Source organism: Urocitellus parryii, chromosome 8, assembly GCF_045843805.1.
Source record: "Urocitellus parryii isolate mUroPar1 chromosome 8, mUroPar1.hap1, whole genome shotgun sequence".
NCBI classification, from domain to species: Eukaryota; Metazoa; Chordata; class Mammalia; order Rodentia; family Sciuridae; genus Urocitellus; species Urocitellus parryii.
The window spans coordinates 143,431,319-143,456,999 of record NC_135538.1 but is presented as its reverse complement, the minus strand read 5'-3'; positions in this window follow the sequence as shown (position 1 = coordinate 143,456,999).

Genomic DNA, 25,681 nt, shown 5'->3' with positions numbered 1-25,681 from the left:
GGGTTTCCCACAGATGGGCGGCCCCTTCCTTTCCACACTCTGCTGAGTCTTACAGAATATGCACAGTGCTGCTTCTGGTCCATGTTTTCCTTTTATGTAAACAGTTAATTAACCACCACAAGGCCTGAAATCTCATTATTCTCTCCTTCATAAGCAGGCTGAACCTAACATTTAGAACTCAGTCTATATGTTAAGATAATAAGATTGCTGCAAACCCCTGCAACCACAGAGATCATAAAGTTTGAGAATGTTCCATGCTGTGTGCAATCAGCAGGGACTCTCATAATGGTTCTGCTTAGGGCAGTGAGGACAAACGCTGTGTCACAGCTGAAGGCACCATCTGCCCTGATGTGAAAAGCCTCTGAGACGGGGTCTAAGGTCCAGTCTCTCTGTATCTTCCATCAGAGTGAAGAACCAACCAACCTTCAATAGGCCTCATATCTTCTGAGCATTTATGTAAGTGTTCTCCATGATGTTGATTCCTCCCAGTCAAGGTCTATTTCCTTCTTTATAAACCAGAGAACATATAGTTGACGCTCTAATGTGAATATCAGAAACCCCAAATACTCTGAAATCTGAAATTTTTTGAGAAGCAACATCATGCTCACAACACCTCAGATTTTGTATATTTTGGGATTTGCAGATGAGGGATGCTCAACCATTTGCAAATATTCCAAAATCTAAAAAAGTGTGAAATCTGAAAAACAGTGGGTCCCAGGCATCTTGTATAAGGACTACTCAACTGGCCTTGCCTCCTACTACATTGCAAAATATGATGAGCACAGCTTTCACTATCTCCAAACTTTTGCTTGAAATGAACAGTCAGATGCCCAACAGATCATTCAGGGTGTTCTTTGCTGGTCAAAGGAGAACTCTGCGTGTCCTCTCCTGTCTGTCCACCCACCACCTAGAAACACAACCATTCTCCTGTTTCGCTGCCTGCTGCTTTTATCTCATGTATTTTTTAGCACTGTTGTGATAAGGCTGGGTGATTCAGTTTGAAAAATAAACTAACTCCCATGCTTGCTATGAGAATGAATTACATATGTGCAAAGTCTGCAGAAATCTGTATAGAAATGAAAACACAAAGCTCACCTCACCTTAAGGAGGGGGTCCCATTTTATGGGCCCACAGTCACCTTTTTCTTTGCTAGCAGAAAAGATCCCTCTGCCCGGATCTCCCCCTAGGCTTTGCCCCAACTCTTGCTGGAAGGTTGTCCAAGTCTAGACAACAGAGATGAAAAACAGGCGTCACTGCAAACGGTTGGTGCCAAGTTACAGAAAGACAGTGTTGCAGCTTACTTGATCCCAAACTACAAAACAAAAATACTGCTGCAAGTTCAAACCTTTCAAAATACTTTGCCTCATTCATTCAGTCAGGCTTCCTTTTGAATCTTATCTCTGGGTCTCCATCTGCTGGGTAAAGACTCACTATGCCAACTTCTGTAGCACTGCTGAGGTCTGACCAGAGCTCTGCCAGACAAACCCCACCATAGCTAACTTAGTTGTTGGGCTTCCTCTAAAATGTCATACTAAGCATAGAAATACCTTTCCTAATTTTATGCAAGTTTTGATCCCCTTGGGTCAAACCAAACTCTTTTCCTTCAGCCATGTGTGAAAATGAAAAATAACTTTTTTGGAGCCTTTCTTGGGCAGTTATATTGTCCCTTAATATCAGTGAGGGGACTGATTCCAGGTCTCCCCAGGGATATCAAAATCCATGGATTCTGAAGTCCCTTCTATAAGTGGCTTAGCATATATATGCATAGCTTGTATACTTTAAATAATCTCATAATTACTTATAATACCCCAAACAATGTAAATGCCATGTAAATAGTTGTTATTTTATATTGGTTAGGAAATAATGAAAGGAAACAAGTTTTGATGTTTAATAGCTATGTGATTTGGAGGGTGGGTATTTTCGATCCATGGTTGGTTGAATCTGCAGCCAACCAACGTACAGTGGTGGAGGGCCAACTGTATAGCTTAACTCATTCCTTGGTCATAGAAGGGGTTCAGTCCTAGCATCACAATCTGAAATGCACTGTATGTGCACCCTGTGGTCTCCAACCCATTTGTCAAGTGCCCTGGGAGGGAGGAGCTGTGAGAAGGCCTCACGTGGCTACAGCAACTGTGCAGACCACATGCACCGAGCTCATAGGTCAGGCTCAGTTCAGGACCCTTCTCCCCAAGTCACTAACTCTCTCTTAGGGAAACGTAAGGGGTCTCAATCAGGACTAAATCAGTCGGAGGCTCTTTGAGTCTCCTTTGGAAACTGGTGAAGCACTCCAGACTTCTCACAAGCAAAAACTAAGCAGACACAATGGCTACTGAAACCCAGGGAAGGCAGAATTAGGGCCCACTGTGTCTTCTGAGGCAGCTCCTCAGGGTGCAGCTGTGGGAATCTGAGCGTGAAGTTCAGGTTTCTGCCACGAAGCAGAAAACAGAGCTAACCCCGTGAGAGCAGCTGTGGATGAATCCAGCTGTGGAGTGCTAGAATCATATAGATCATGGAGAAGTAGGAGTAGGAGGGAGATGAGAAGATGCTAGAGAGAAAAAAAAAAAAAGAGGAAGGAGCTGGTGGTACTGGGCAGCCAGGGGAGGAGAGCGCGGCAGGCAGAGGCTGGCTCAAGCCACTGGTAAAAATAGATAAACGGGAATGAACAGAGGAAGACCACAGAGCTGTGCATCTGAGATACGGAGGTTGTGGAGATCAGTACACTTGGCACAAGATTCTGAAATCTGCTTCCTCTGTGGCTGGCAGGCCTGCAACCGTGCTCTGGGAACAGCTTGTCTGAGGAGGAGATGGCAGATAAGAAGGAACGAGGGAGGAATTCTGACAGGAGCTACCGCACTGTTGGCTGGGACGTTTCCAGGGTGTCACACTGTGTTAAGACCCCCAGTGACCCTGCGTCCCCACCCCCTTTCTTGTTCCTTTTCCCACTTGCAAATCCCCCAAAACTGACATCTTCATGGATTCAACATCTGCCATTTCTTCCAGGCTGCTCGTCCCCCTGGACACCCTCTCCACTCAGTAGTCTTCCACTTGGTGGGCACCCCCAACGCCTCTGGGGCCTTCACACAACCTCCCCTGTGTGCTGTCCCTGGGATCTGCTTTCTCCTCAGCAACACAGCAGGCCTGGCCGGCAGAAGTGGGAGCTCATCAGCCCCATCCAGGCCCCAGTCTCTGCTGCCTTGGACTCGCTGACTCAATCCCCGGATCCACCCTAGGTCCTCTGCCTCCCTGGCTTTTCTGTGATGTGCAGGTTTCTCCCCTCCCTGAAAACCACCACCTCTTCTCTCATCCATCCATGCGTCCAGGCTGAAGCCATTCAAGAAGAGCCTTTTCCCTGTTCCCATCACCTGAGGTATGTGAATCCCCCCTCTTCCCTGTTCCCATCACCTGAGGTATGTGAATCCACCCTCTTCCCCATCCTCCACGAGGGAAACCAGGCAGAGGCATCCCTTCTCCTGATGCTGGATCTTGCTCCTCCCCAGCCTGCTCTCCTGTCCCACCTTGCTCTCGCTCTGTTACCTGCCCCTTCCCCTCCATCCTTCAGTGAGACCGATGATTCCTGGCCTGGCGTATGAATTCAGGAGTCTCTGAAGTTAGATGGGGAAAACACATTTTGATTTTCACTAACAATAATGAAATTTAGTGTTTCCTTTCAGTATTACGAAAAAAAAAAAAAAAGAATCACAAGAAGACACTATCTGTGATTTTTATCACCAACAGAACTCATATATATTTTCAGATTTCATTATTGGTTTTGAGATTTCTTAAAATATCAGTTACTTTCATCACTTCTCTGAAATTATGGAAATTGCTAGAGTAGAACCAGATTTTATCATTTAATATTTCAATACACAACTCATTTTGCTCTACCAACAATTTCCTTTTAAATTTGTGTAACTGTGTGACAATATAACTCGATACTTTGTAACATATTATTTTACACATTTAAAAACTTTCCGGGAGAGAGGGAAGCCATTATTCCTAGTCACTAATCTCACCAGATTATAGGTAAATATGGCAACAAAAAATAGTTCAGACCCCAAATTTGGCAGAAATGGCCTTTGCCTAATCCTTATTCCAGACTACACAGTTTCCAATGTTTACTAAATATGATTTGAATAATGACATAATTAGTTTAAAATAAATATTCTGACATACAAAGAACTCTCTGATCATTTAAGCCCACAAACATCTTCTATAGGTAGATCTTGTTCTGAAGCCATATCATAATCAAAAAGCTGCATATCATAATCAAAAAGGACCATCTTAATACAGGCAGGTCTGGGCACTAAACCACACAATCTGAACCAATATTCAAGTAGAAACTGGATCCCAACACTATCCCAACTCTAATTACCACCACCCAGTAAGCACACCAAATAAAATGATTAAATGAATGGAAAAATTTAAAGTTCAAATAACACAGGAATCTGTTAACCCAAACAGTGCAAAAAAAGTATACAATAAAAGTTAAAATCCCTTCCATCCCAAACCCTCAATTCCATTATCTAGAGGAGTTGAACCCCTGTCTTACTGAAGACCTCTGAGCCCAAACTCTGACAGTATATAAACTACACACTATTCTGGAGCTTGCCTAATATGGCTTTTAAAGACATTTCTTCACATCAACATATAAGATTGACCTAATTATTTTAATGACTGTATTAAAGGAAATCTGCATTAAAATTCTAGTTAATTAATAGAGAATCACTTTATCAGCACAGGAAAACCATCAAACAACAAGAGAGGGGGTAAAAGAACAAAGGAAATACAAAAGAGCCAGAAAAAAAAAATTAAATGACAGGGGTATATCTTTACTTGTCAATAATACCCTCAAATGTAAATGGATGAAATTTTCCAATTAAAAATATATATACTTGCAGAATGGACTCTTAAAGAAAAGATGCAGTGATATGCTGCCTGCAAGAAACTCACTTGGCCAGTAAAGACACACATGGGCTGAAGGTGAATGGATAGATAGACACATGTTGCCAATGGAAACCAGGAGCCAGCTGCTGAACCTATATCAGATAAACAGACCTGACGTCAAGTTGTGAAGGTCACCTGTATAATAATAAAGGTACCCCAAACAAGAGAAAACCACAATTTTAAATATATATGCACCCCATGATGCAGTACCCAGTTTTATAGAGTGAACATTATTAGATCTAAACGGAGAGACTCAAGACAATGGTAGTTGGGGACTTTAACATCCTGTTTTCATCAATGGACAGATCATCTAGACCAAAAAGTAAATAAGGAAGCAAACTCTGGGGTTAAACTTTACTACAGGCCAATTGGACTGAACAGACATTTTCAGAACATTTCATTCACAGCTGTAGAACCCACACTGTCCTCATCAGCACCTAGAGCAAGTTCCAGGATAGACTATATTTATGGTTTCAAAGAGTTTCAACAAATGCAAAAATTTAAAACTGTAGCATGTGCCTTTTCTGATCACAATGGGATATTAATAGAAATCAACAAGAGGAACTTTAGAAATTGTAAAAACATCTAAACAACTCTCTTGAATAACCAATGGGTCAAAAATTTATTGAAACAAAAGAAAATGAAAATATAACATATTAAAGTCTGCTGGATACAATCAAGACAGTATTAAGAAGGAAGTAATAAGTACCTACATAAAAAATAAAAAACATTTCAAATAGACAAGGTAGCACTGCAACTCAAGGAAGTAGAAAAACAAGAACAAGCCAAACCAAAAATTGGTAGAAGGAAAGAAATAACAAAGATCAGAACATGAATAGATAAAATAGACTAAAAAATTACAAAAGATCAATGAAGAGTTGTTTTGTTGGAAAAGATTAACTGACAAAGCTTGAGCTAGACTAAACAAGAAAAAAAGGGAGAAGACCCAAACAAACAAAACACAAACAGAAGCAGACAGAAGCAGACAAACACAAATAAAACACAAACAGAAGCAGACTCCACAGGAAGACAAATAGTCATTAGGGATCACAGTGAACAACTAGGAGCCAAGGAATTGGGAAATCTAGAAGAAATGGATACACTTCTAGATACATGTAACCCACAGAAATTGAAACTTGATAATCAGGAAAACTTGAAGAGACTGATGAAAAGTAAAGAGATTGAATCAGTAATAAGTCTCCCACAAATCAAAGTCCAGGACTGGCTGGCTTCACTGCTGAATTTTACCAAACCTTGAAAACAACTGTCAACCAAGATTTCAATATGCAGAAAAACTAGCCTTCAGAATCAAAGAAGAAGTAAAAACCTTGCAAGATAAGCATAAACTAAAGGAATTCATTACTACTAAGCCAGCACTGCAGTAAGTACTTAAAGAAATATTTCACACAGAAGGGAATGGAAGATGGCAGAAGTGAGCCTGCAGCTATGCAGAAGAAAGGGGCTGATACCAGGCTTAACAGGTGCACAGCCTGAACCGTGATCACAACAGACAAGTGACAGGGCATTGTTCAGATAGTTGTGGGACCTTGCCTCAGACTTAGTAAGCAAAGGAAATTGATGCATACCATTCACAACCTGTGACAGTGGACACTAAAGTCCAGGTGAACCATTGGAGACCCTTGACTATAGTACCTCAGAGAGCTGTGTGAGCTGTGGGGGATGCTTCTGCACCACAGGACACCATGGAAAATCCACAACCAGAGTTCAGGCACTCACTGACAGCCACCAGGATCCTCACTACTATGAAAGGATCCAGTAGAGAGAAAGAGGTTCACAATGACCCATAGCAATCACAGGGACACTCCAGAACCTGCGTCCTGAGCTATTGCACACATCAGAAACAGCCAACCCTCTACACTCCATCCTCTGAGCAGTCAGCTGCAGGCCTCTGAGCTGCTAATAGCAGGTTCACATCAACTAAGATGTTGACTTCTGTGTCATTGCAACTCAGGAGAGATCCATAGCCCACAACTAAAGGGCATCTGCTAAATGTCCAAATCCCAATAAAATCCAAATCAAGATTCAACAAGAATTTTCTTCACCTAGATATAACTTTGATCATATAAATAATTCCTTGAATGATAATTGTTAACCAAATAGCCAACCTTGTACCTTCAACTCATTTGAATGTGTTTTTATTTAATGGTTTAAAGCATTAACTGGAACCAATCTTTGTATCTCTGTTTTCCTAGTTCTAGTTTACACCAGCTTCTCTTACCTGGTACTCATCCTCTTGCACTCTGCTACAACCTCAAATAATACCCATTCATCAATCACTCTTTTTTTTTTTTGTTCTTGTGCTGGGGATTAGAACCCAGGGCCTTGTGCATGCAAGGCAAGCACTCTACCAACTGAGCTATATCCCCAGCCCATCAATCACCCTTTTGTATCTTAGTGTAAGTTACCATTTTATAGCTTTTCTATCTCATACATATATATATATATATATATAATCTCCCTTTTTCTGTCTCCTATTTGCCCCATTTTTCTTCTTCCCCCCTTTTGGCCCTTATTTAAGGGTACAGTTAAATTCACTAAATTTAACAACTAAATTTTTGACATATTCTACAACTTTATTATAGATACTTACCTGAATTCGAGGAACTGCAGAGAACAATTGCAACAAGTGTTTGTTCTTATAAAGGTTGAATAGAATGAAGTTTGGCTCAGAAGTGATTATGGTAAATAAGGCTCAGTGGCATCTCTTAAAGTGGTACTGATATTGGGATCAACAGAGGTCATGCATTGAATTAAAATATCTTTTTATCTTGATATTCATCTGACCCAGGGCTCTTAAGAAAAATAACTTTACAAAGTAGTCCTTCACTTAAAATAAGTCAGAACCATACCAATAAATGGGTAGGCATACAAATAATATGAAAAAGAAGGGACCAAACCATCCCAAACACCCCAAGTGTGTCAACAACAGACTTCATGAACACCACAGTGGAGGAAATGTCAGAGAAGGAATGTAGAGAGTTCATAATTTAACTGTTATATGAGCTAAAAAGACCATGTAAAAAGTGAAATCAGAGAAAAAAATAGAAAGTGAAAGATCACTTTGATAAAGAGATAGAGCTTCTGAGAAAGAACCAATCAGAAATTCAAAATTTGAAAAAATTTGGATTCTGAAAAAGAACCAAACAGAAATCAAAAATCAATTTAAAAGTATCAAAATAGACTAAAAAACTTTGAAAATAAATTTCAGGCCTCAAAGACAAAGTATGTGATCTTGAAAATAAAGTTTTCCATAGAGAAAAGATATTAAGAGACCATGTAAATATTTTTAAAATCTGGGATAACATTAAAATGTCAAATTTAAGATCATCAGGATAGATGAAGGTTAACTAAAGGAATGCACATCTTTTCAATGAAATAATATCAGAAAAAAAATCCAAACCTTAAGAATGAAATGGAAACTCAAACTCAGAAGATATACAGGACTCCAGATATACAAAATCACAACAGATTCACTCCAAGGCACCTGTCATGAGCCATTCATGGGTTGCATGTGGGTCACCGTGCATGGAAGCCTTGTAGATATACACATCTGGTATCTGGGAATAACCAGTGGACATTTCTTCTGGTCAATTTCCCAGGGACAATGTGAATCTCTTTCCTACTCTGCCTGTGGTCCACACAGCACCTGAGATAGGTGTGACCTGCCAAGATGTCAATCAACCTGCTGACATCATGAAGCAAGACTCTGCCCTTGAAACCTTAATCTTACCTTTGATGTACTCCCTTAAATAAACCACCAGAGCTATTTTCTCTTTGTCTAGTTCCAGAACCCATGTGGACTAGCTCTATCAGGGGTTTTGCATTATGTTAATATATTTCTGAGTATCTTTTGTTTTGTTACTTATTAATTATCTGAGATTGAAAGTTTTAGGGTGGATTAGATTCCTGAGCAGAAAGAAGGACGCTTATTGAGACACTGGCTGTCATTTCCCTCCCCTGAAAGGCACCTTATTGTGAAAATGCCTAGCATATTTAGAATAAGTATAGAATATAAAAGCTGCAAGGGGAAAATGACTGGTCACATTTAGAGGTAAACTATTCTGGATTTTAACTGATTTCTAAACCCAGACTCTACCAACCTCTGAAAGAAAATGGATGCCAACCAAGAATACTATACCCAGCAAAATTAAGTTCCAGAATTGAAGAAGAGATAAAAACCTTCCATAAAAAACAAAAGCTGAAAGAATTCATAACCAGAAAGCCTGCACCATAAATATAATCAACAAAATATTTCATGAAGAAGAAATGAAAAATAAAAAGTAGACCAGAATAAGAAGGAATTACAATAGTCGATCAAAAGAGAATCAAATCCAATTTAAACACTAGAAATAAAATGGCAGGAAATAAGAATCATCTCTCAATAATAATAATGATGAATATAAATGGTCTAAACTCTTTAATCAAAAGACACAGGTTGGCAGATTAGCTAAAAAACAATACCAATTCCCAACAATATGTCTGCAGGAGACTCACCTCACAGGCAAAGACACCCATAGTATAACGGTGAAACGATGGGGGGAAAAACATCCCATTCACATGGATCTTGTACACAAGCAGGGGTTACTATTCTCATATCAGATAAAGTGAATTTCAAGCCAAAATTAATCAGAAAAGACAAAGAAGCTCACTTCATACTGACTGAAGTAAATAACACATCAACACAAAATAAAGATCATAAATATTTGTGTCCCAAACAATGGAGCATCAATGTACATCAATCAACCTCTTTTCAATATTAAGAATAAAACAGATCACAATACAAAAACACTGGATAAGCCATACCTCTCACATCAGTGGATATATCATCAAAACAAAAACCAAGATTCTATAGAACTAAAAAATATAATCAATAATTTAGACCTAACAGACATCTATAGAATATTTCTTCCATCAATGACTAAACTCAATTTCTTCTCAGCAGCATGTGGAACATTTTCTAAAATAGACTATATTTAATGTCATGAAGCAAATCTTTGCAAATACAAAAAAGATAAAAATACCTTGCATTCTATCAGATCATAATGGAATGAAATTAGAAATCAACAATAAGATAAAAAATAGAAACTACTCTAACACTTGAAGATTAAATAATATACCTTTGAATGTATAGTAGAAGAAATTAAGGGAGAAATAAAAAAATACTTAGAGGTAAATGGGAATAGTGATATGAAATATCAGAATCTCTGGGACAGTATTAGGATGGTTCTAAAAGAAAAGTTCATAGAACTTAAAAGAATAGAAATATATCAAATAAATAATCTAACATTACATCTCAAGACCCTAGAAAAAGAAGAACAAACCAATGCCAAAATAGTTAAAAACAGGAAATAATTAAAATCAAAGCCAAAAATCAATTGAGAACAAAACAAATAATTGGTTTTTTGAAAGAATAAACAAAATTGATAACCTTTATCTAAACTAATCAAAAGAAAGAGGGAAAAAACTCAAATTAATAAAATCTGAGATGAAAAGGGTGATATCACCATAGACACTACTGAAATCCAGATGCTCATCAGAAACTATTTTGAAAATTTATACTCCAATAAGCTAGAAAATCTTGAAGATATGGACATATTCCTAGAGACATGAGACCAAACCAAATTGAGCCAAGAGGATATATAAAACTTAAACATCAATTTCAAGCAATGAAATTGAAGCAGACATCAAAAGCCTTCTAACAAAGAAAAGCGAGTACTAGATGGATTCTCAACAAGTTTTACCAGACATTTAAAGAAGAAGCAATGCCAATTCTCTTCAAATTATTCCATAAAATAAAAAAGGATGAAACTCTTCCAAACTCATTCTACAAATTCAGTATCACCCTGACACCAAACCCAGACAAAGACACACCAAGGAAAGCAAACTTCAGACAATATTCTTGATGGACATAGATGCAAAAATTCTTAATAAAACTGGCAAACCACATATAAAAGCACATTTAAAAGAGAGTGCATCACAATCAAGTGAGTTTCCTTCCAGGGATGCAAGGTGGGTTCAGCAAATGTAAATCAATAAATATAATTCAGCACATAAATAGACTTAAAGAAAAGAATCACAGGGTTATCTCAATGGATGCCGAAAAATCATTTGAGAAAAAGCTATAACCATTCATGTTGAAAATACTAGAAAAACTAGAGAGAGAAGGAATAGACATCAACATTGTAAAGGTTATAGATGACAAACCCAAGGCCAACATTAATCTGAATGGAGAAAAATTGAAAGCATTTCCTTTAAAAACAGAAAAAAAGGCAAAGACTCCCATTTTTACCACTCCTATTCAATAGTCTTTGAAACTCTATCCAGAGCAATTAGACAAGAAAAGGAAATTAAATGCATATGAATAGGAAAAGAAGAGCTCAAATTATCTGTTTGCCCGCCACAATCCTACTTTGGGAAGACCCCAAAACTCCACCAGAAGGCTTTTAAACTCATAAATGAATTTTATAAAAAAAAAATCAATCATGTTCCTATACTCCAATGATGAATCTGCTCAAAGTACAAAAACTATTCCATTCACAATAGCCTAAAAAAATAAATAAATAAAATACTTGGGAATCAATCTAATAAAAGAGGTGAAGGACATCTACAATAAAAACTATAGAATATTAAAGAAAGAAATTGAAGTCCTTAGAAGATGGAAACACATGTTCTTGGATAGGCAGAATTAATACTGTCAAAATGGTCATACTACCAAAAGCACTCTACATTCAGTGCAATTTCCATCAAAATTCCAATAACATTCTTTACAGAAATAGAAAAAGCAGCCATGAAATTCATTTAGAAAAAGAGGAGACCCAGAATAGCTAAAGCAATTCTTAGCAAGTAAAGCAAAGCAAGAGGCATCATAATAGCAAACCTCAAACTATAATACAGAGCTATGGTAACAAAAAGAGCAGGGTTCTAGCATCCAAACTAGCAAGAAGCACAATAGAATAGAAGACATAGAGACAAACCCATAGAGACAAATGCAGTTATCTCATCCTAAACAGAGCTGCCAAAAACATATGTTGGAGAAAAGATAGCCTTTTAAACAAATGGTTCTAGGAAAACTGGAAATCCATATGTAGTAGAATGAAATTTAACCCCTCTGTCTCACCCTGCACAAAACTCAAATCAAAGTGGATCAAAGACCCAAGAATTAGAACAAAAACCCTGCACCTGCTAGAACAAATGTAGGCCTAACACTCCAACATATCAGCTTAGAAACTGACTTTCTTAACAAGACTCCCAAGCATAAAAAGTATAATTAAAAATCAATAAATGGAATGACATCAAATGTAAAAGCTTCTTAAAAGCAAGAGTGTAAGAGAGTGCCTACAAAATGGAAGAAAATCTTTGCTTCCTGTTCCCCAGATAGGGAATTAATATCCAGGATAGACAAAGAACTTAAAAAACTTAACACCAAAAAAACACCCCATAAATAAATGGGCAAAGTAACTATACATATACGTCTCAAAAAAAGAAATATGGATGCTCAACAAATATATGATAAAATGTTCAACATCTCTAGCAATTAGAGAAATGCAAGTTAAAATTACACTGAGATTTCATTTCACTCCAGTCAGAATGGCACGTATCAGGAATACAAATAACAATAAATGTTGGTGAGGATGTGAAGAAAAGGGTACACTCATATATTGTTGGTGGGACTGCAAACTGGTGCAACCACTCTTGAAAGCAGTATGGGGATTCCTCAAAAAACTGGGAATGGAACCATCATTGACCCAGCTGTCCTACTCGTTGGTATATATCCAAAGGATTTAAAAATTAGCATACCACAGTGATACATCCCCATCAATGTTTATAGAAGCACAATTTATAGTAGGTAAGCTATGGAGCCAACCTGGGTATCCTTCAACAGATAAATTCATAAAGAAAATGTGGTGTACATATGCAATGGAATTTTACTCAGCCATTAAAAAGTGTGACTTTATGATGTTTTCCAGTAAATGGATGGATCTAGAGATTATCATGCTAAGCAAAATAAGCCAATTCACCCAAACCAAAGGTTGAATGTTTTCTCTGATATGTGGAAGCTAACCCATAGGGTGAATAGAAGTGTAATAGATTAGAAAAAGAGGAAGGAAGGGAAGTGAGGAGAGATGGGAAAAGGAAAGACAGTGGAAAAAATCTGACATAATTTTCCTACGTACAAGTATAAACACACCACAGTGAATCTCACTATCATGTACATCCACAGGAAGGGAGTACTAATTAGAAAAGGATATATTCCATGCTTATAATAATTGTATCAAAATGGATTCTACTGTCACGTATAACTAAAAAGAACCAATAAAAACAAAATAAGGTGGGGAGACAAAAAAATAATAGAAGAAAAATCAGTGGAGTTGGCCAAGGGAAATGAAGGAAAGGAGAAGGGGTGGGGTAGAGAAAGACAGTGGAATGAATCTGACCTAACTTTCCTAGGTACATATATAAATAGATCACAGTAAGACCCTAATTTTAAAAAATAACTATAAGTAAACAGCATAAAGATCAATGGAGTAGAGGGAAGGGAGAAAGGGGTGAGAGGAAGTGAGGAGCAGAGCCAGTACTGGGAACTGAATTAGAACAAATGTATTCCATGATTTTATAATTATGTCAATAAATTCTGTTGTTTTGTATAACAAAAAAAAAACCAATGAAAAATAAAGACAAAAAATATTCTGCACACACAGAAAAAAATCAATTCAAACTTCAGAACTTTTGAGTGAAGAAAGGTCATTAGAAGAGCAGCTAAGCAAGTGAGAACTAGGGCCAAATCAAACATAACAAATGAATCAAATGACAGGAATTACTCAATCTCTCTCTATAATGATGCGTTGATTCAAGTCCCCAATTAAAAGGAGACACAGGCTGGCAGATAAGGACACATGAAAAAAAGGAAACTACAGACAATATCTCTGATGAACATAGATGCCCACATCCTTAATAAAATAGATCCAACTATATGTTTGCAAGAATCCCATTCTACAGTCAAAGACAACCACAGGCTGAAAGTGAAAGGATGGAAAATTATATTCCATGCAAATAAAGCCTGAAAACAAGCAGAAGCATCTACTCTCTCAACTGACAAAGCAGACTCCAAGTCAAAATTAATCAGAAGGGACAAAGAAGTTTACTTTATACTGGTTAATGGAACAATCTCATAAAAGCAAATATTTATCCCCCCAATATTGATGTACCTAATTACATAAAACAAACACTACTCAACAAGACTCACATAGACCTGAATACAATAATTCCAGTAATACTAGATTATTTCTTTTCCTCCTCCTCCTCCTGGTATAGAGGGCTTAACTTAGGGTTCTTTTTCACCAAGCTACACTCCCAGAATCTGTCCTTTAAATTTGGCTGCCATTGTACCTTGAGTGAGTAAAACTAAATTTTAATTTTGAGACAACTTCTCACTAAGTTGCTGAGGTTGGCCTTGGACTTGTGATCCTCCTGCTTCAGCCTCCTGATTCACTGGGATTGTAGGCATGCATCACTATGACCAGCTACACTAAGTGATTTCAACACACCTCTCTCATAAATAGATAGGTAATCCAGACAAAGAAAAGATTAGTAAAGATTCTTCAGACCCAAAACGTTATAAATCAAATGGAGCTAACAGATATCTATAGAATATTTCATCCAACAACAGCTGAATTTTACACCACAAAATATGTCTTAGCAAATTAAAAAACCAATATGGTTCCCTGCATCTTATCAGATCACGTTGGAAAGAACGATGGATGGGTAATAGAATAAAGCAGAAGAAATTTAAAAATTCTTAGAATAAAATGAGACTAGAGATGCAACATATCAGAATCTCTGGAACATTATGAAGATGGTTCTAAGAGGAAAGTTGATAGCTGTGAGTGCCTACATTTAACACCCTCCTCCCCCCCCAAAAAAAAACCCCACCCAACCTAATAATGCATCTCAAGGCCCTGGAAAAATAAGAACAGACCAACTCCAAAATCAATAGAGGGAGGGAAATAAGATCAGAGCTGAAAGTAATGAAATAAAGATTAAAGAAATTAAAAGGATCAAGGAAACAGAGCTGTTTCTCTGAAAAGATAAACAAGATTAAATAAACAAGATTAAAGTAACCAAAAGAAAGAGAAAGACCCAAATTAATAAAATTAGAGATGAAAAAAGAGATAACATCACAGAGTTGCAGAAATCCAGGAGATTATTAGGGACTATTTTGAAGACTTATACTCCAATTAATTGGAAAATCTAGAAGGAACGGATAAATTCTGGATACTAATAATCTACCAAAATTGAACCAAGAAGATATAGAAAAGCTGAGCAGCCTAGTAATAAGCAATGGGATTGGAGCAGTAATATAATAATAAAAAAACCTCCAAAAAAGAAAAACCTAGGACCAGATGATTGCCAACTGAACTCTATCAGACATTTAAAGAAGCATAAATGTCAAGGCTCCTCAAATTATTCCATAAAATAGAAATGAGGGGAACACTTGCAAATTCATTCTATGAAGCCAATATCACCCTGCTACCTAAACCAGATAAGGACACATGAAGAAAGGAAACTACAGACCAATATCTCTGATGAACATAGATGCCAACATCTTTAATAAAATATTAAGAAATCATGTTCAATAACACATTAAGAAGATTGTACATCATGATCAAGTTGTTTTCATTCCAGAGACCCAGGGATGGATGCACATATGCAAATCAATAAGTTTAATTTGCTTCAAAAATGGAATTAAGAACAAAAATCAGAATCACCTTGATTGATAGAGAAAAACCCTTTAACAAATCCAGCACCTATTCATGATAAAAACACTGAAGAAATTAAAGATAGAAGGAACTTAGCATCACAAAGTCTACATGTGACAAACCAAAGCCATCATAACAATGAATAGGGAAAAACTGAATGCATTTCCTCTAATATATGTTCCTTTCTATATATCCACTCCCACCACTCCTACTCAGTGGTAGTTGAAATTTAAGCCAGAGCAATTAGGCAAGAGAAGGAAATAAGAGGTATATAAATAGGAAACAATCATTTGATTGTTTGCTGATGACATGATCCTATACTTAGAAGAGCAAAAAATTCCACCAGAAGACTTTTAGAGCTAATAAACAAATTCAGCAAAGTAGCAGGACACGAAACATACAAAAACCAATAGCTTTTCTATGCACCAATAATGAGTCTTCCGGGGGGAAAAAACAACCAAGGAAAACAATTCCATTCACTATAACCTCAAAACAAAACAAAAAACCTTAAGAATGAACCTAGCCAGGTGATAAAAGTCCTATACAATGAGAATTATAGAATCCTGAAGAAAGAAACTGAAAAAGACCCAGAAGATGTAAAGTCCTGTGTTCATGGATAGGCAGAATTAATACTGTTAAAATGGCCATATGACCAAAGCTGTATACAAGATTCAAAGCAATCTCCATCAAAATACCAATGACAATCTTCACAGAACTAGAAAAAAAATAGTCCTTTGACTATTTAAAATTCATTTGAAAGAATAAAAGGCTCTGCACAGCCAAAGCAATACACAGTATGAAGAGCAATGCTGGAGACATCATAATACTGGACTTCAAATTATACCACAGAGCTACAGTAACAAAAACAGCATGGTATTGGCAGAAATACAGACACATAGACCAGTAGGACAGAACAGAAGACACGGACAAATCCAAACAGATACAGTCAACTGATCCTTGACAAAAATATATGTTGGAGAAAGGTAGCCTTTTAAACAAACATTGTTGTGAAAACTGAATATTTATATGTAGAAGAATAAAACTAGATCCCTCTCGCCCTGTGTGGTACTAAACTTAAGATTGATCAAAAACCTAGAAACTAGACCAGAAACGTTGAAAGTGCTGAACAGAGTCAACACCCTAATATACAGGTGCAGGCAATGGCTTCCTCACTAGAACTCCTAAAGCTCGGGAAATAATACCAAGAATTAATAAGTGGGATGGCATCAAAACAGAAGGCTTCTGCAGGCAAGGAAACAAGAGCATGAAGAGTGAGCCTAGAGCACGGAGAAAATCTTTGCCAGTCACTCTTCTGACAGAAGATCAATATCCAGAATATACAAAGAACTCAAAATCACCACCAGAAAGGTGAATAGCCTAATCAATAAATGGGAAAATGAACTAAACAGACACTTCTAAGAAAACACACACACAAATGGCCAATAAATATATGAAAAAGTATTCAACAGCTTTAGTAATCTGGGAAATGCAAATAAAACTACAATGAGAGATCATCTCACTCCAGGAACAATGTTGGCCATGAAGAATAAAAATATAATAAATTCTGGTGCACTTTTACATGGTTGGCAGAATTGTAAATTAGGACAACCTCTGTGGAAATAAGCATTGAGGTTCCTCAAAAGACTAGGAATGGAACCAACATATGGTTCAGCTATTTCACTTTCAGAATTTACACCAAAGAATTAAAGTCAGCGTATAATAGTGACACGTGCATACCCATGTATATGGCAGCACAATTCACAATAGCCAAATGTTGAAGACAGCCTAGGTGTCTGTCAGTGGATGAATGGATAAAGAAAATATAGTGTGTATCCATCATGGGGTTTCATTCAGCCATAGAGAACAATGAGGCTATGTCATTTACAGAAAAGTAGATGAGACTTGAGAGCTTTATGTTAAGTGAAATTAGCCAGACTCATGAGTTAAGAGTCATGTGTTCTCTCATATGTGGAAGCTAGAGAGAAAAAAGTGAGTGAGGATCTCCTAAAAATGTAAGGAAAACAAGTAAAGTGGAGGAAGGGGACCAGGGGAGAGAGGAGGAACTGCAGAAAGAAATCGACCAAGTTATGTTATGTGCATGTAATGAGTATGTCTCAATGAAACCCATTACCAGGCATGATCACAATGCTCCCATAAAATTAATTTAAGAGAATATCATTGTTGGCTGTGTTTTAAATGTACCTCCAGGCAATGTGGTGGGAAGAACAGATGAAATGGGGTTGGAAAATGTTGATAATTACTGAAGCTGAGTAATGGGTACCCAGGGTTTCAATATACTTTGATATTCATGTATATTTGAAAATGTGTCTTAACATTTTTAAATAAACAAATTCACTATACAAAGAATGACTACTATAAAAAGACACACACACGTCAGTGACCGTCGGCATAAGGGGAACTCTCACACACTGTTGGTGGGACTGTAACTTAGTACAGTCATCATGGAAAACAAACCAACAGAACTGCCTGTGGCCCAGTACATCCACTACTGAACACATCCAAAGGAAATGAATCATTCCTGTCGCTATAACAAATAACAGATAATCAACTTACGAAGAGAAAAGGTTTATCTGGCTCACAGTTTCAGAGGTTCTGGTCCACGATGAGTCGCCCTCTTGTTTTCAGGCCAGCCTTACTCAAGGGTATGAGGCTAATGACTTGAAGATCTCCTAGCCGGCTCTACCTCCTAGAGGTTCCAACACCTCCCAATAGCATCACGGACTACTGAGAACCAAGCCTTCAACGCATGGGTCATTGGGGGACGTTCTGGGTCCAAACTATGGCAATCAGTATGTTGAAGAAACATCTGCACTTACATGTTTATTGAGGCGTTATTTGCAATATATAAAATATGGAATCAACCAAGATGAATGGATAAGGACAGTATGCTATGCATACACAATGGAATATTATTCAGCCATAAAAAAAGAATAAAAATTTATCATTGACAGCAACATGGATAAAATTAGGCACAAAAAGACAAATAAGAACACACTCTTACATGTGAAAGCTAAAAAGTTGATCTCAAATGCCACAGTCTGGCTGGGCACAATTCAGGAGCCACTTGTCAAAAGAAACTAACTTTATTTTTAGAACTACAAACGCCAAGCAAAACAGCTCCAAAGGAAAAAACCCTCAGAGCCCAACTGCCACCACCGGCTTCCACAAGCCTCTCCCCACACAAACCTCACCACCTCCCCCAATCCTCCTGCTCTTGAGGCCGATTGGCTGGGTCGCATGGGCGGAGCCAAAGAAATCCCCCAATGAGCAGTTCTGTAGTCTGAAGGGCAGGGAAACAGCCCAATGAACATCACCGCAGAGGAGCCAATCAGCTAGATGTTGCTGGGGCCGCTGTGAGCCAATCATCAGCTGGCAGTCTGAAGGGCAGGGAAACAGCCCAATGAACAGCACCGCAGAGGAGCCAATCAGCTAGATGTTGCTGGGGCCGCTGTGAGCCAATCATCAGCCGGTAGCTGGAAGTTTGCTGGGCCCCTTTGGCTGTGGCTCTCAACACTCAAAGAAGTTGAGAACAGAACAGTGGTTACCTGGGAAGAGTGTGGAGGAGGGAGAGTGGAGTGAGGAGGGTTATGGGTATGGGGGTGTAGCTGGGTAAGAGGAATAACTCCTAGGGTAGGATAACTACTGTAGTTACTGTATGTTTGATAGTAATTAAATGAAAGTTTCAAAACAGAGCATTTTAAATGTTTCCCACACAAATAAATAAGAAATGCCCAAGGTGGTAGATATACCAATTACCCTGATCTTAGCATTACACAAAATGTATATTTTACCATAATTTTAAAAAAATTGTTTTTCAAGCTCTTCAAGTAATTGAATCACAGCGCCCCCTCCTGGCCCTGGCCAGGTCAACCAGCCTGATGTTTGAGGGACACCTACTCTCATTTTGCCATCATTCTGAGCGCCCCCCACCCCATTTTGCAGACCCTAAGAACAGAAAGGTGATTAGCATTTCCTTAGAGCAAGGAATTCTTGCGTTCCCACAGGTGGCTGTTGGAAGAGCTGCAGGGTATGAAAGGCTCCTTTCCTAGCCTGGCAGACATCTGCACAGAGCTACGTTGTGGCCGACAGCCCTCCCACTCTGAGGCTAGAGTCCTTTCAGCTCTGGAATGCCTTTCACCCTTTGGGGAATCAGGTCAGAGCTGGAGTCATCCAAGCCTGGTCACAAAGCCCACAAAGTCTGCAGCACCTAGGTCCCTCCCATACCTGGGAAGGAAGGCCTCCTCCTACTTTCTTGAAGAGCGTTTCTGCATTCTTAAGCCAGCTAAAAGGCTTAGGATAAAGCCCTTTCACAAGTGACATGCTCAGATAAGCTAAATCCCCTGAGATCCAGCACCATGGGGCTAGATCTGAGGGTTTAGTGGAGTTCCATTGACCCACACCCCCCTGAGCAGTTGGCGTCTGAGGAAACAAGGTCAGGGACAGAGCTATCACTGAAATCCAATCTCCAGGCAGCTTTTTCTCTCCTCAGTCAACCTGGGTCCCACAAAGAAGCTCTTGCTAGGGGCAGACAGAGGCCACAAAGTTAGACACCTGCCAACTGGGCTCTCAGTGACCTGGACAAGGCACCACAGTATCCAAATTCATGTCTCTGTCTGAATAAGTAAAAATCTTGCAGGATCTACCCCAATACTTTTCACATTCAAGTAGTTTGGGTCTTTGTGTTTGAGTCTCACCAGTGGGATTCTGCTGGTGAGGTTACTCTATTGGAGATCTAGAATATTCCAATGTTTTGTCACTCCCCAGAGTAGTATATTATGCTATGCACACACCAACATTTCATCCAAGTATTCTGAGGTTTGGTGAGGTGTGGCTCTGAGTTTATAAAATCATTTGGGATTCTTTTCAATTCTTCTTTCCTATGCGGCAGCCCCTATACTAATTGCCACTTCTCTGGACAACCTATTGGTGCCCCCTGCCCAAGACATGACCAGCCCTGTCTGCACATGCATTCAGGACCACGCTCCACACTTCCTCTACTGGATTTTGACCTGTCCATACATCATTCCAGGCGTGGTCTATTTTCAGTCAATGGAATTCAGCGTGGCAAGACCTGGTGTCAGAGTCAGAGAACATGGGGCCACCATACACCCCGTGTATTTTCACTTCCCTGGAAAGACAGACTGCCTTACACCTCACCCTGAGACCACAGTCCTGGCAATTGTTCTACAAGGTGAAGTAAAGGAGTCAGGGACAAACCCTGCAGAGGCAGAAACAGGCCCCAGATCTGGCTGATGTCTGAAAAGGAAGGTCTTGCTCTGAGTGCTGCCTTACTCTGGAGCCTGATTATAGCCATTTCGAGCTTCTTTAGACTCATTTTTCCAAAATTAACTAATTCTAGGGTGAGTTTCAAGAGACTTTACCTTTAACACAGGAAGCCCACATGAGCAATGCTCATTTCTTGCTTTTGTATTCTGGGTCATTGGCTTGCAACTCTTCCCTTCTCCGAGGCTCCCAAGAGATGGCACAGGCCACACAGTTGGAGTTGTAGGTTCTGTAGTTCTTTTTCGTTTGCATGCTTAATCAGAGTGGCCCTTTTCCCTATGCACACCCCAAGTCCACCCTGGCAGCACAACAGACGTTAAGGCAGAAGACCAGACAAGCCCAATTGGAAAAGTCACCTCCAGGTCAGTGGTTCTCATCGTGTGGCTTCTGGCTCAGCAAGGGCAGCAGCAGCAGTGTGCAGGGAGTTTATTAAAATACAAACCTTCAGCCCCACCCCAGACCTAGGAAACAGGGTTGTTCCAGCAAGCCCTCCAGGTGAGTCTGAGACACGTGCTTCATTTGCTCTCCACCTTCCCTTGTTAAGAATCATCATTCTAAAAAGCAGCTCCCAGTCCTGGCTATCTATACCTTAGTCTCACCTGGGGAGCTTTTCCAAACTGACTTAACTCATCTGCCAGGGGCTCTGTCAACTCTCCAGGTGCACAGACACGAGCTTGAGGTCCACCCACCCCGAGCGCTCTGCGGAGCTCGGCAGCCTCCTCCTCCCGGCACCCGGGTAGTTAGTTCACTCCTTACAATTCCTCTTGATCACTCATCAGCTGGACAGGCAACAAGGTGCAGGACAGCATCCCGGGGCAGGAGGCGGGGAGACTGGGATTTCTAACTCCCACCCCCTTGCTGGCCGCAGACTGGGAGAATTAAATCATCTCCTTCTATGCCTCAGTTGCCTCATCTGTCAAATGGGATTATACTAACCATTCCTTTCTTTTCTTAAGCCAGATGGCCAGTGAATGGTCTCTTAAGGTCTTTTTAGCCCAAAACAGAAATCTTTGACTCCAGCAGCTTTTCAAAGGTCTGAATTTGTCTTCAGCTTAACATTGCCAATAATTGATTTTTCTGCTTCAGAAAATATTGTGATTTGTATTTTTCTAGTATTTACAAATAGGATCTGTGCCAAAAGGAGTTGGCACTCAGACAACCAGATGTCCAACAGAAAACAATGGCAATGATTTATATTTTTTTTCCATGCCCTAAAATGTTCCAGTAGGCACCCAGCAGCCCCTCTAGGAGACACACTTCCATGTTCGACCTGGCTCCTCATGCGGCTCATCCATCCCGGCTGGTAAGATATGAACCCCTGTGAACAAGTTTCAGGGAGGAGGAGGTGAACAGGTCAACTGTTTCCTGAATCAGTTTGTGTGTGTGTGTGTGTGTGTGTGTGTGTGTGTGTATGAGAGTGTATTTTGTGTGTTTAGTCTTTTTGTTCCCTGAAAACAAGATAGGTTGGTGTTCCTCTCTTCCATCTCCCTCAACAGAGAGTAATGGGATTAGAAGGCTAAGAGAAATTGCTAAATGGGTTCATGTTGATATTGTGGCCACGATATTAAGTACAAACTAGTAACTAAATGAGTAAAGGATCAGTAGAGAGAGGGAGGAGGGAAGGGAGTAGGGACAGGGAACGGGGACTGAAATGGAATGAATCAAATTCCATGCATGTACGACTTTGTCAAAATAAACCCAACTATTATATATAACTAACTGTAATGCTCTATTAAAATATATAAGACTAGCAGATTCAGGGAACCGCCACCACCCCTAGGGCTGAGATACATCATCCACAGGACAAACCTGAGAGAGGGGTCTCACCCCAGGGCTGAGCTCCACACCTGGCTGGAGAGGGTACAGCCATGGCTCACAGGATGAAGTTGCACTGATGGGATTCACTGAGAATGGATCTCCCGGGCACTGGGAAAAGCTGTATTGGTTTGTGCATCTTGGAATTTGCTACAAAGCCACACAAAAGGGCACCTGGGAGGTCACCCACATGGAGCTGCCTTGTGCTGCTGGCTGTGACCCACTGCAGGAGTTGGGCACTGTGGACACTGCACACTATAGGACCTACCATGAAACATGCACTTCAGTCCAAACAGAAACTTTCCCCTCTGCACCTTCTGCAGAGAGAGCTTCACATCATGCTAGAGGGCAAAGGAAAAATATTTACAGGGTCCAGCCCTATTACTGCAGAGCAGGAAATGACAGGTGGATTTGGAGCTGGAGGCAATTAATTGGTAACTACTACATTCTAGACTTAGGATTGATTGTTATGGTATAAATGTGAGGTGTCCTTTAAAACTCATGTGTGAGAAATGCAAGAATGATCACAGGTGAAATGATTAGATTATGAGAGTCCTAACTAATCAGTGGATTCATCCACTTGAATGGGTAACTGGGCAGAAACTACAGGCAGCTAGAGCCTGGCTGGAGGAAGTAGGTTATGGGTGTGTGTGTGGGGGGGGGATGTTTGGGGTTTATATCTTCTCCCTGGTGAGTGGAGATCTCACTCTGTTGTTTCCGAGCTCTCATAGCCTGAGCTGCTTTCCTCCACCACATCCTTCTGCCATGGTGTTCTGCCTCCCCTTGGGCCCAGACTGTGAAGCCTACCAACCACAAACTGAACCTCTGAAACCACGGGCCAAAATAAGCTTTTCCTCTGCTATGTTGTTCTTGTTGGGTCTTTTAGCCACAGCGAAGCTGACTAACACACTATCAACTGCTTAGCATTTCTACCTGGATGTCAAGGACACGGTTTGCCATGCCCAAGTGGAACCAGCATTCACAAACATGCTCACTCAGGCCCAACCTGAGAAGCCACTGTTGACTCTATTTTTCCTTCATAGTCCACATTTAATTTATGAGGAAAACTTGTTGGCTCTACCTTAAATAGATCTAGAGTCTGGCCACTTGTGACCCCATCCCCTAAGACCTTCTTGACTCAAGTTGTCATCATCATTGTCATAATTCCTCAAATGAGTCCCTAACAGGTATCCCTGCTTCTTCCCATATGCCCCTGAAATGTATTCTCAAGAAGCAACCAAGGTGGTTCCTTAAATAGATGGTTGGATCATATCAATTCTTGCCTCAAAACTTCCCATTTCTTTCAGAGAAAGGGCCAAAGTTCTCACATTGACCAAATCAGCTCACCCCTTCCCATGACCCTTTCTGACTACTGCTACCACAGCTCTCCCTTGGCGCTCCCAACACGTTCGTCAAACCTCAAGTACACAGATGTGCAACCTCACCACAAACACCCATCGGCATTGCCCTGATCTACCTCTTTCTTCTAAAAGTTAAATTTATGCATTTATCATATGTATTGTTTGTTGTCTGTTTGCTCTACTAGAATGTCCACTTCACAAGGCAGAGGGATTTTATTTTTTATGTTTCTAACTATTTGGACACAATCTAAGCATCTAGAAAAGTCCCTGAACGGAGTGAGCGCTAACTAACCACTGGTCACTCTCTGGTTGTGCACCCTCAACAGAAGACAGGGTCCTCTGCTCATTTCCTGCCAATTCCCCACATGACCTACAGAAACTGACTTTGCCTTCCTGTTAAAAGCTTATCTTCTACCAAAGCCTCTTCTTAAGTCTAATCTGGGGAACAACCCTGTTCAGTGGTTCCAGATTCTCCTTGTGGACCCATTCGGGTGTATAACTGCTACCTTGTCTTTCCTTTCTTTTCTCCTGGCTTCCTTCCTTTCTCCCAGTACTGGAGATGGACCCACTGAGCCACATCTCCAGCCCTTTTATATTTCATTTTGATACAGGGTCTTACTAAGTTGCCTAAGCTGGCTTTGAACTTGTGATCCTCCTGCCTCAGCCTCCAGAGTTGCTGGGAAGGTTAGGTGTGTGCCACGCATCTGGCTGCTAACTCTTCTAACCTAACCACCTCTTCCTAAACCCTGGAACTCTTATGCAGAATAAGAGAAGAGGGCCCTCCCCACACAGCCCCCTTCTAATCCAAATGCTGAGTACAGACATAATCTCTAGCAACCAAAGTAATAAAAAGTGCTTCATGTGCTTCTTTCTTTTAACCCTCATGATAACCCAAGAGGGTAAATATTGCTTTCTCCCTTTTACAGAGCAGTCAAGTGAGGCCTTGAGAAGCTAAGAACTTTGCCAACTAGCAATCTGAGGACCCAGAACATACCTCTGACCTGTTGCCAGAAAAGTTTTATGTCACAAAAATGGCAGTGACTAATTTGGAGAGCTAATCTGAATTGAACTTAAAAATTGAGTTTGAGCTGGATTACAGAAGGTGGGAGGCAGGACATAACCACTGGAGCTAACCACCCTTTCCTGGCTTATTCTCATAAGTCCATGGTAGGACCAAGACAGAACAGTGTGACACCATCCTGGGCTCCCACGCTTGGCCCAGGACTGACGTGCTGTGTCTGTCCCAGTCCTACCTGGGTGTGCCACCACCTGTCATTCTCCATCTATGGCTTTCAGTCATTTTAAAACAAATTATCCACATACCCAGCAGCAAACCAGCGCCTCCTCATTTTCTATGGCCCTTCCCAGTCTGAAAGAATCCTCTCTGATCCCAATATAACCACCAATTTTTCACCTTGAAACACCTGGCATCTGGTCTCTTCTGGATTCTCTTGTCCTGGTCCACTTTCTGTTGCTCTG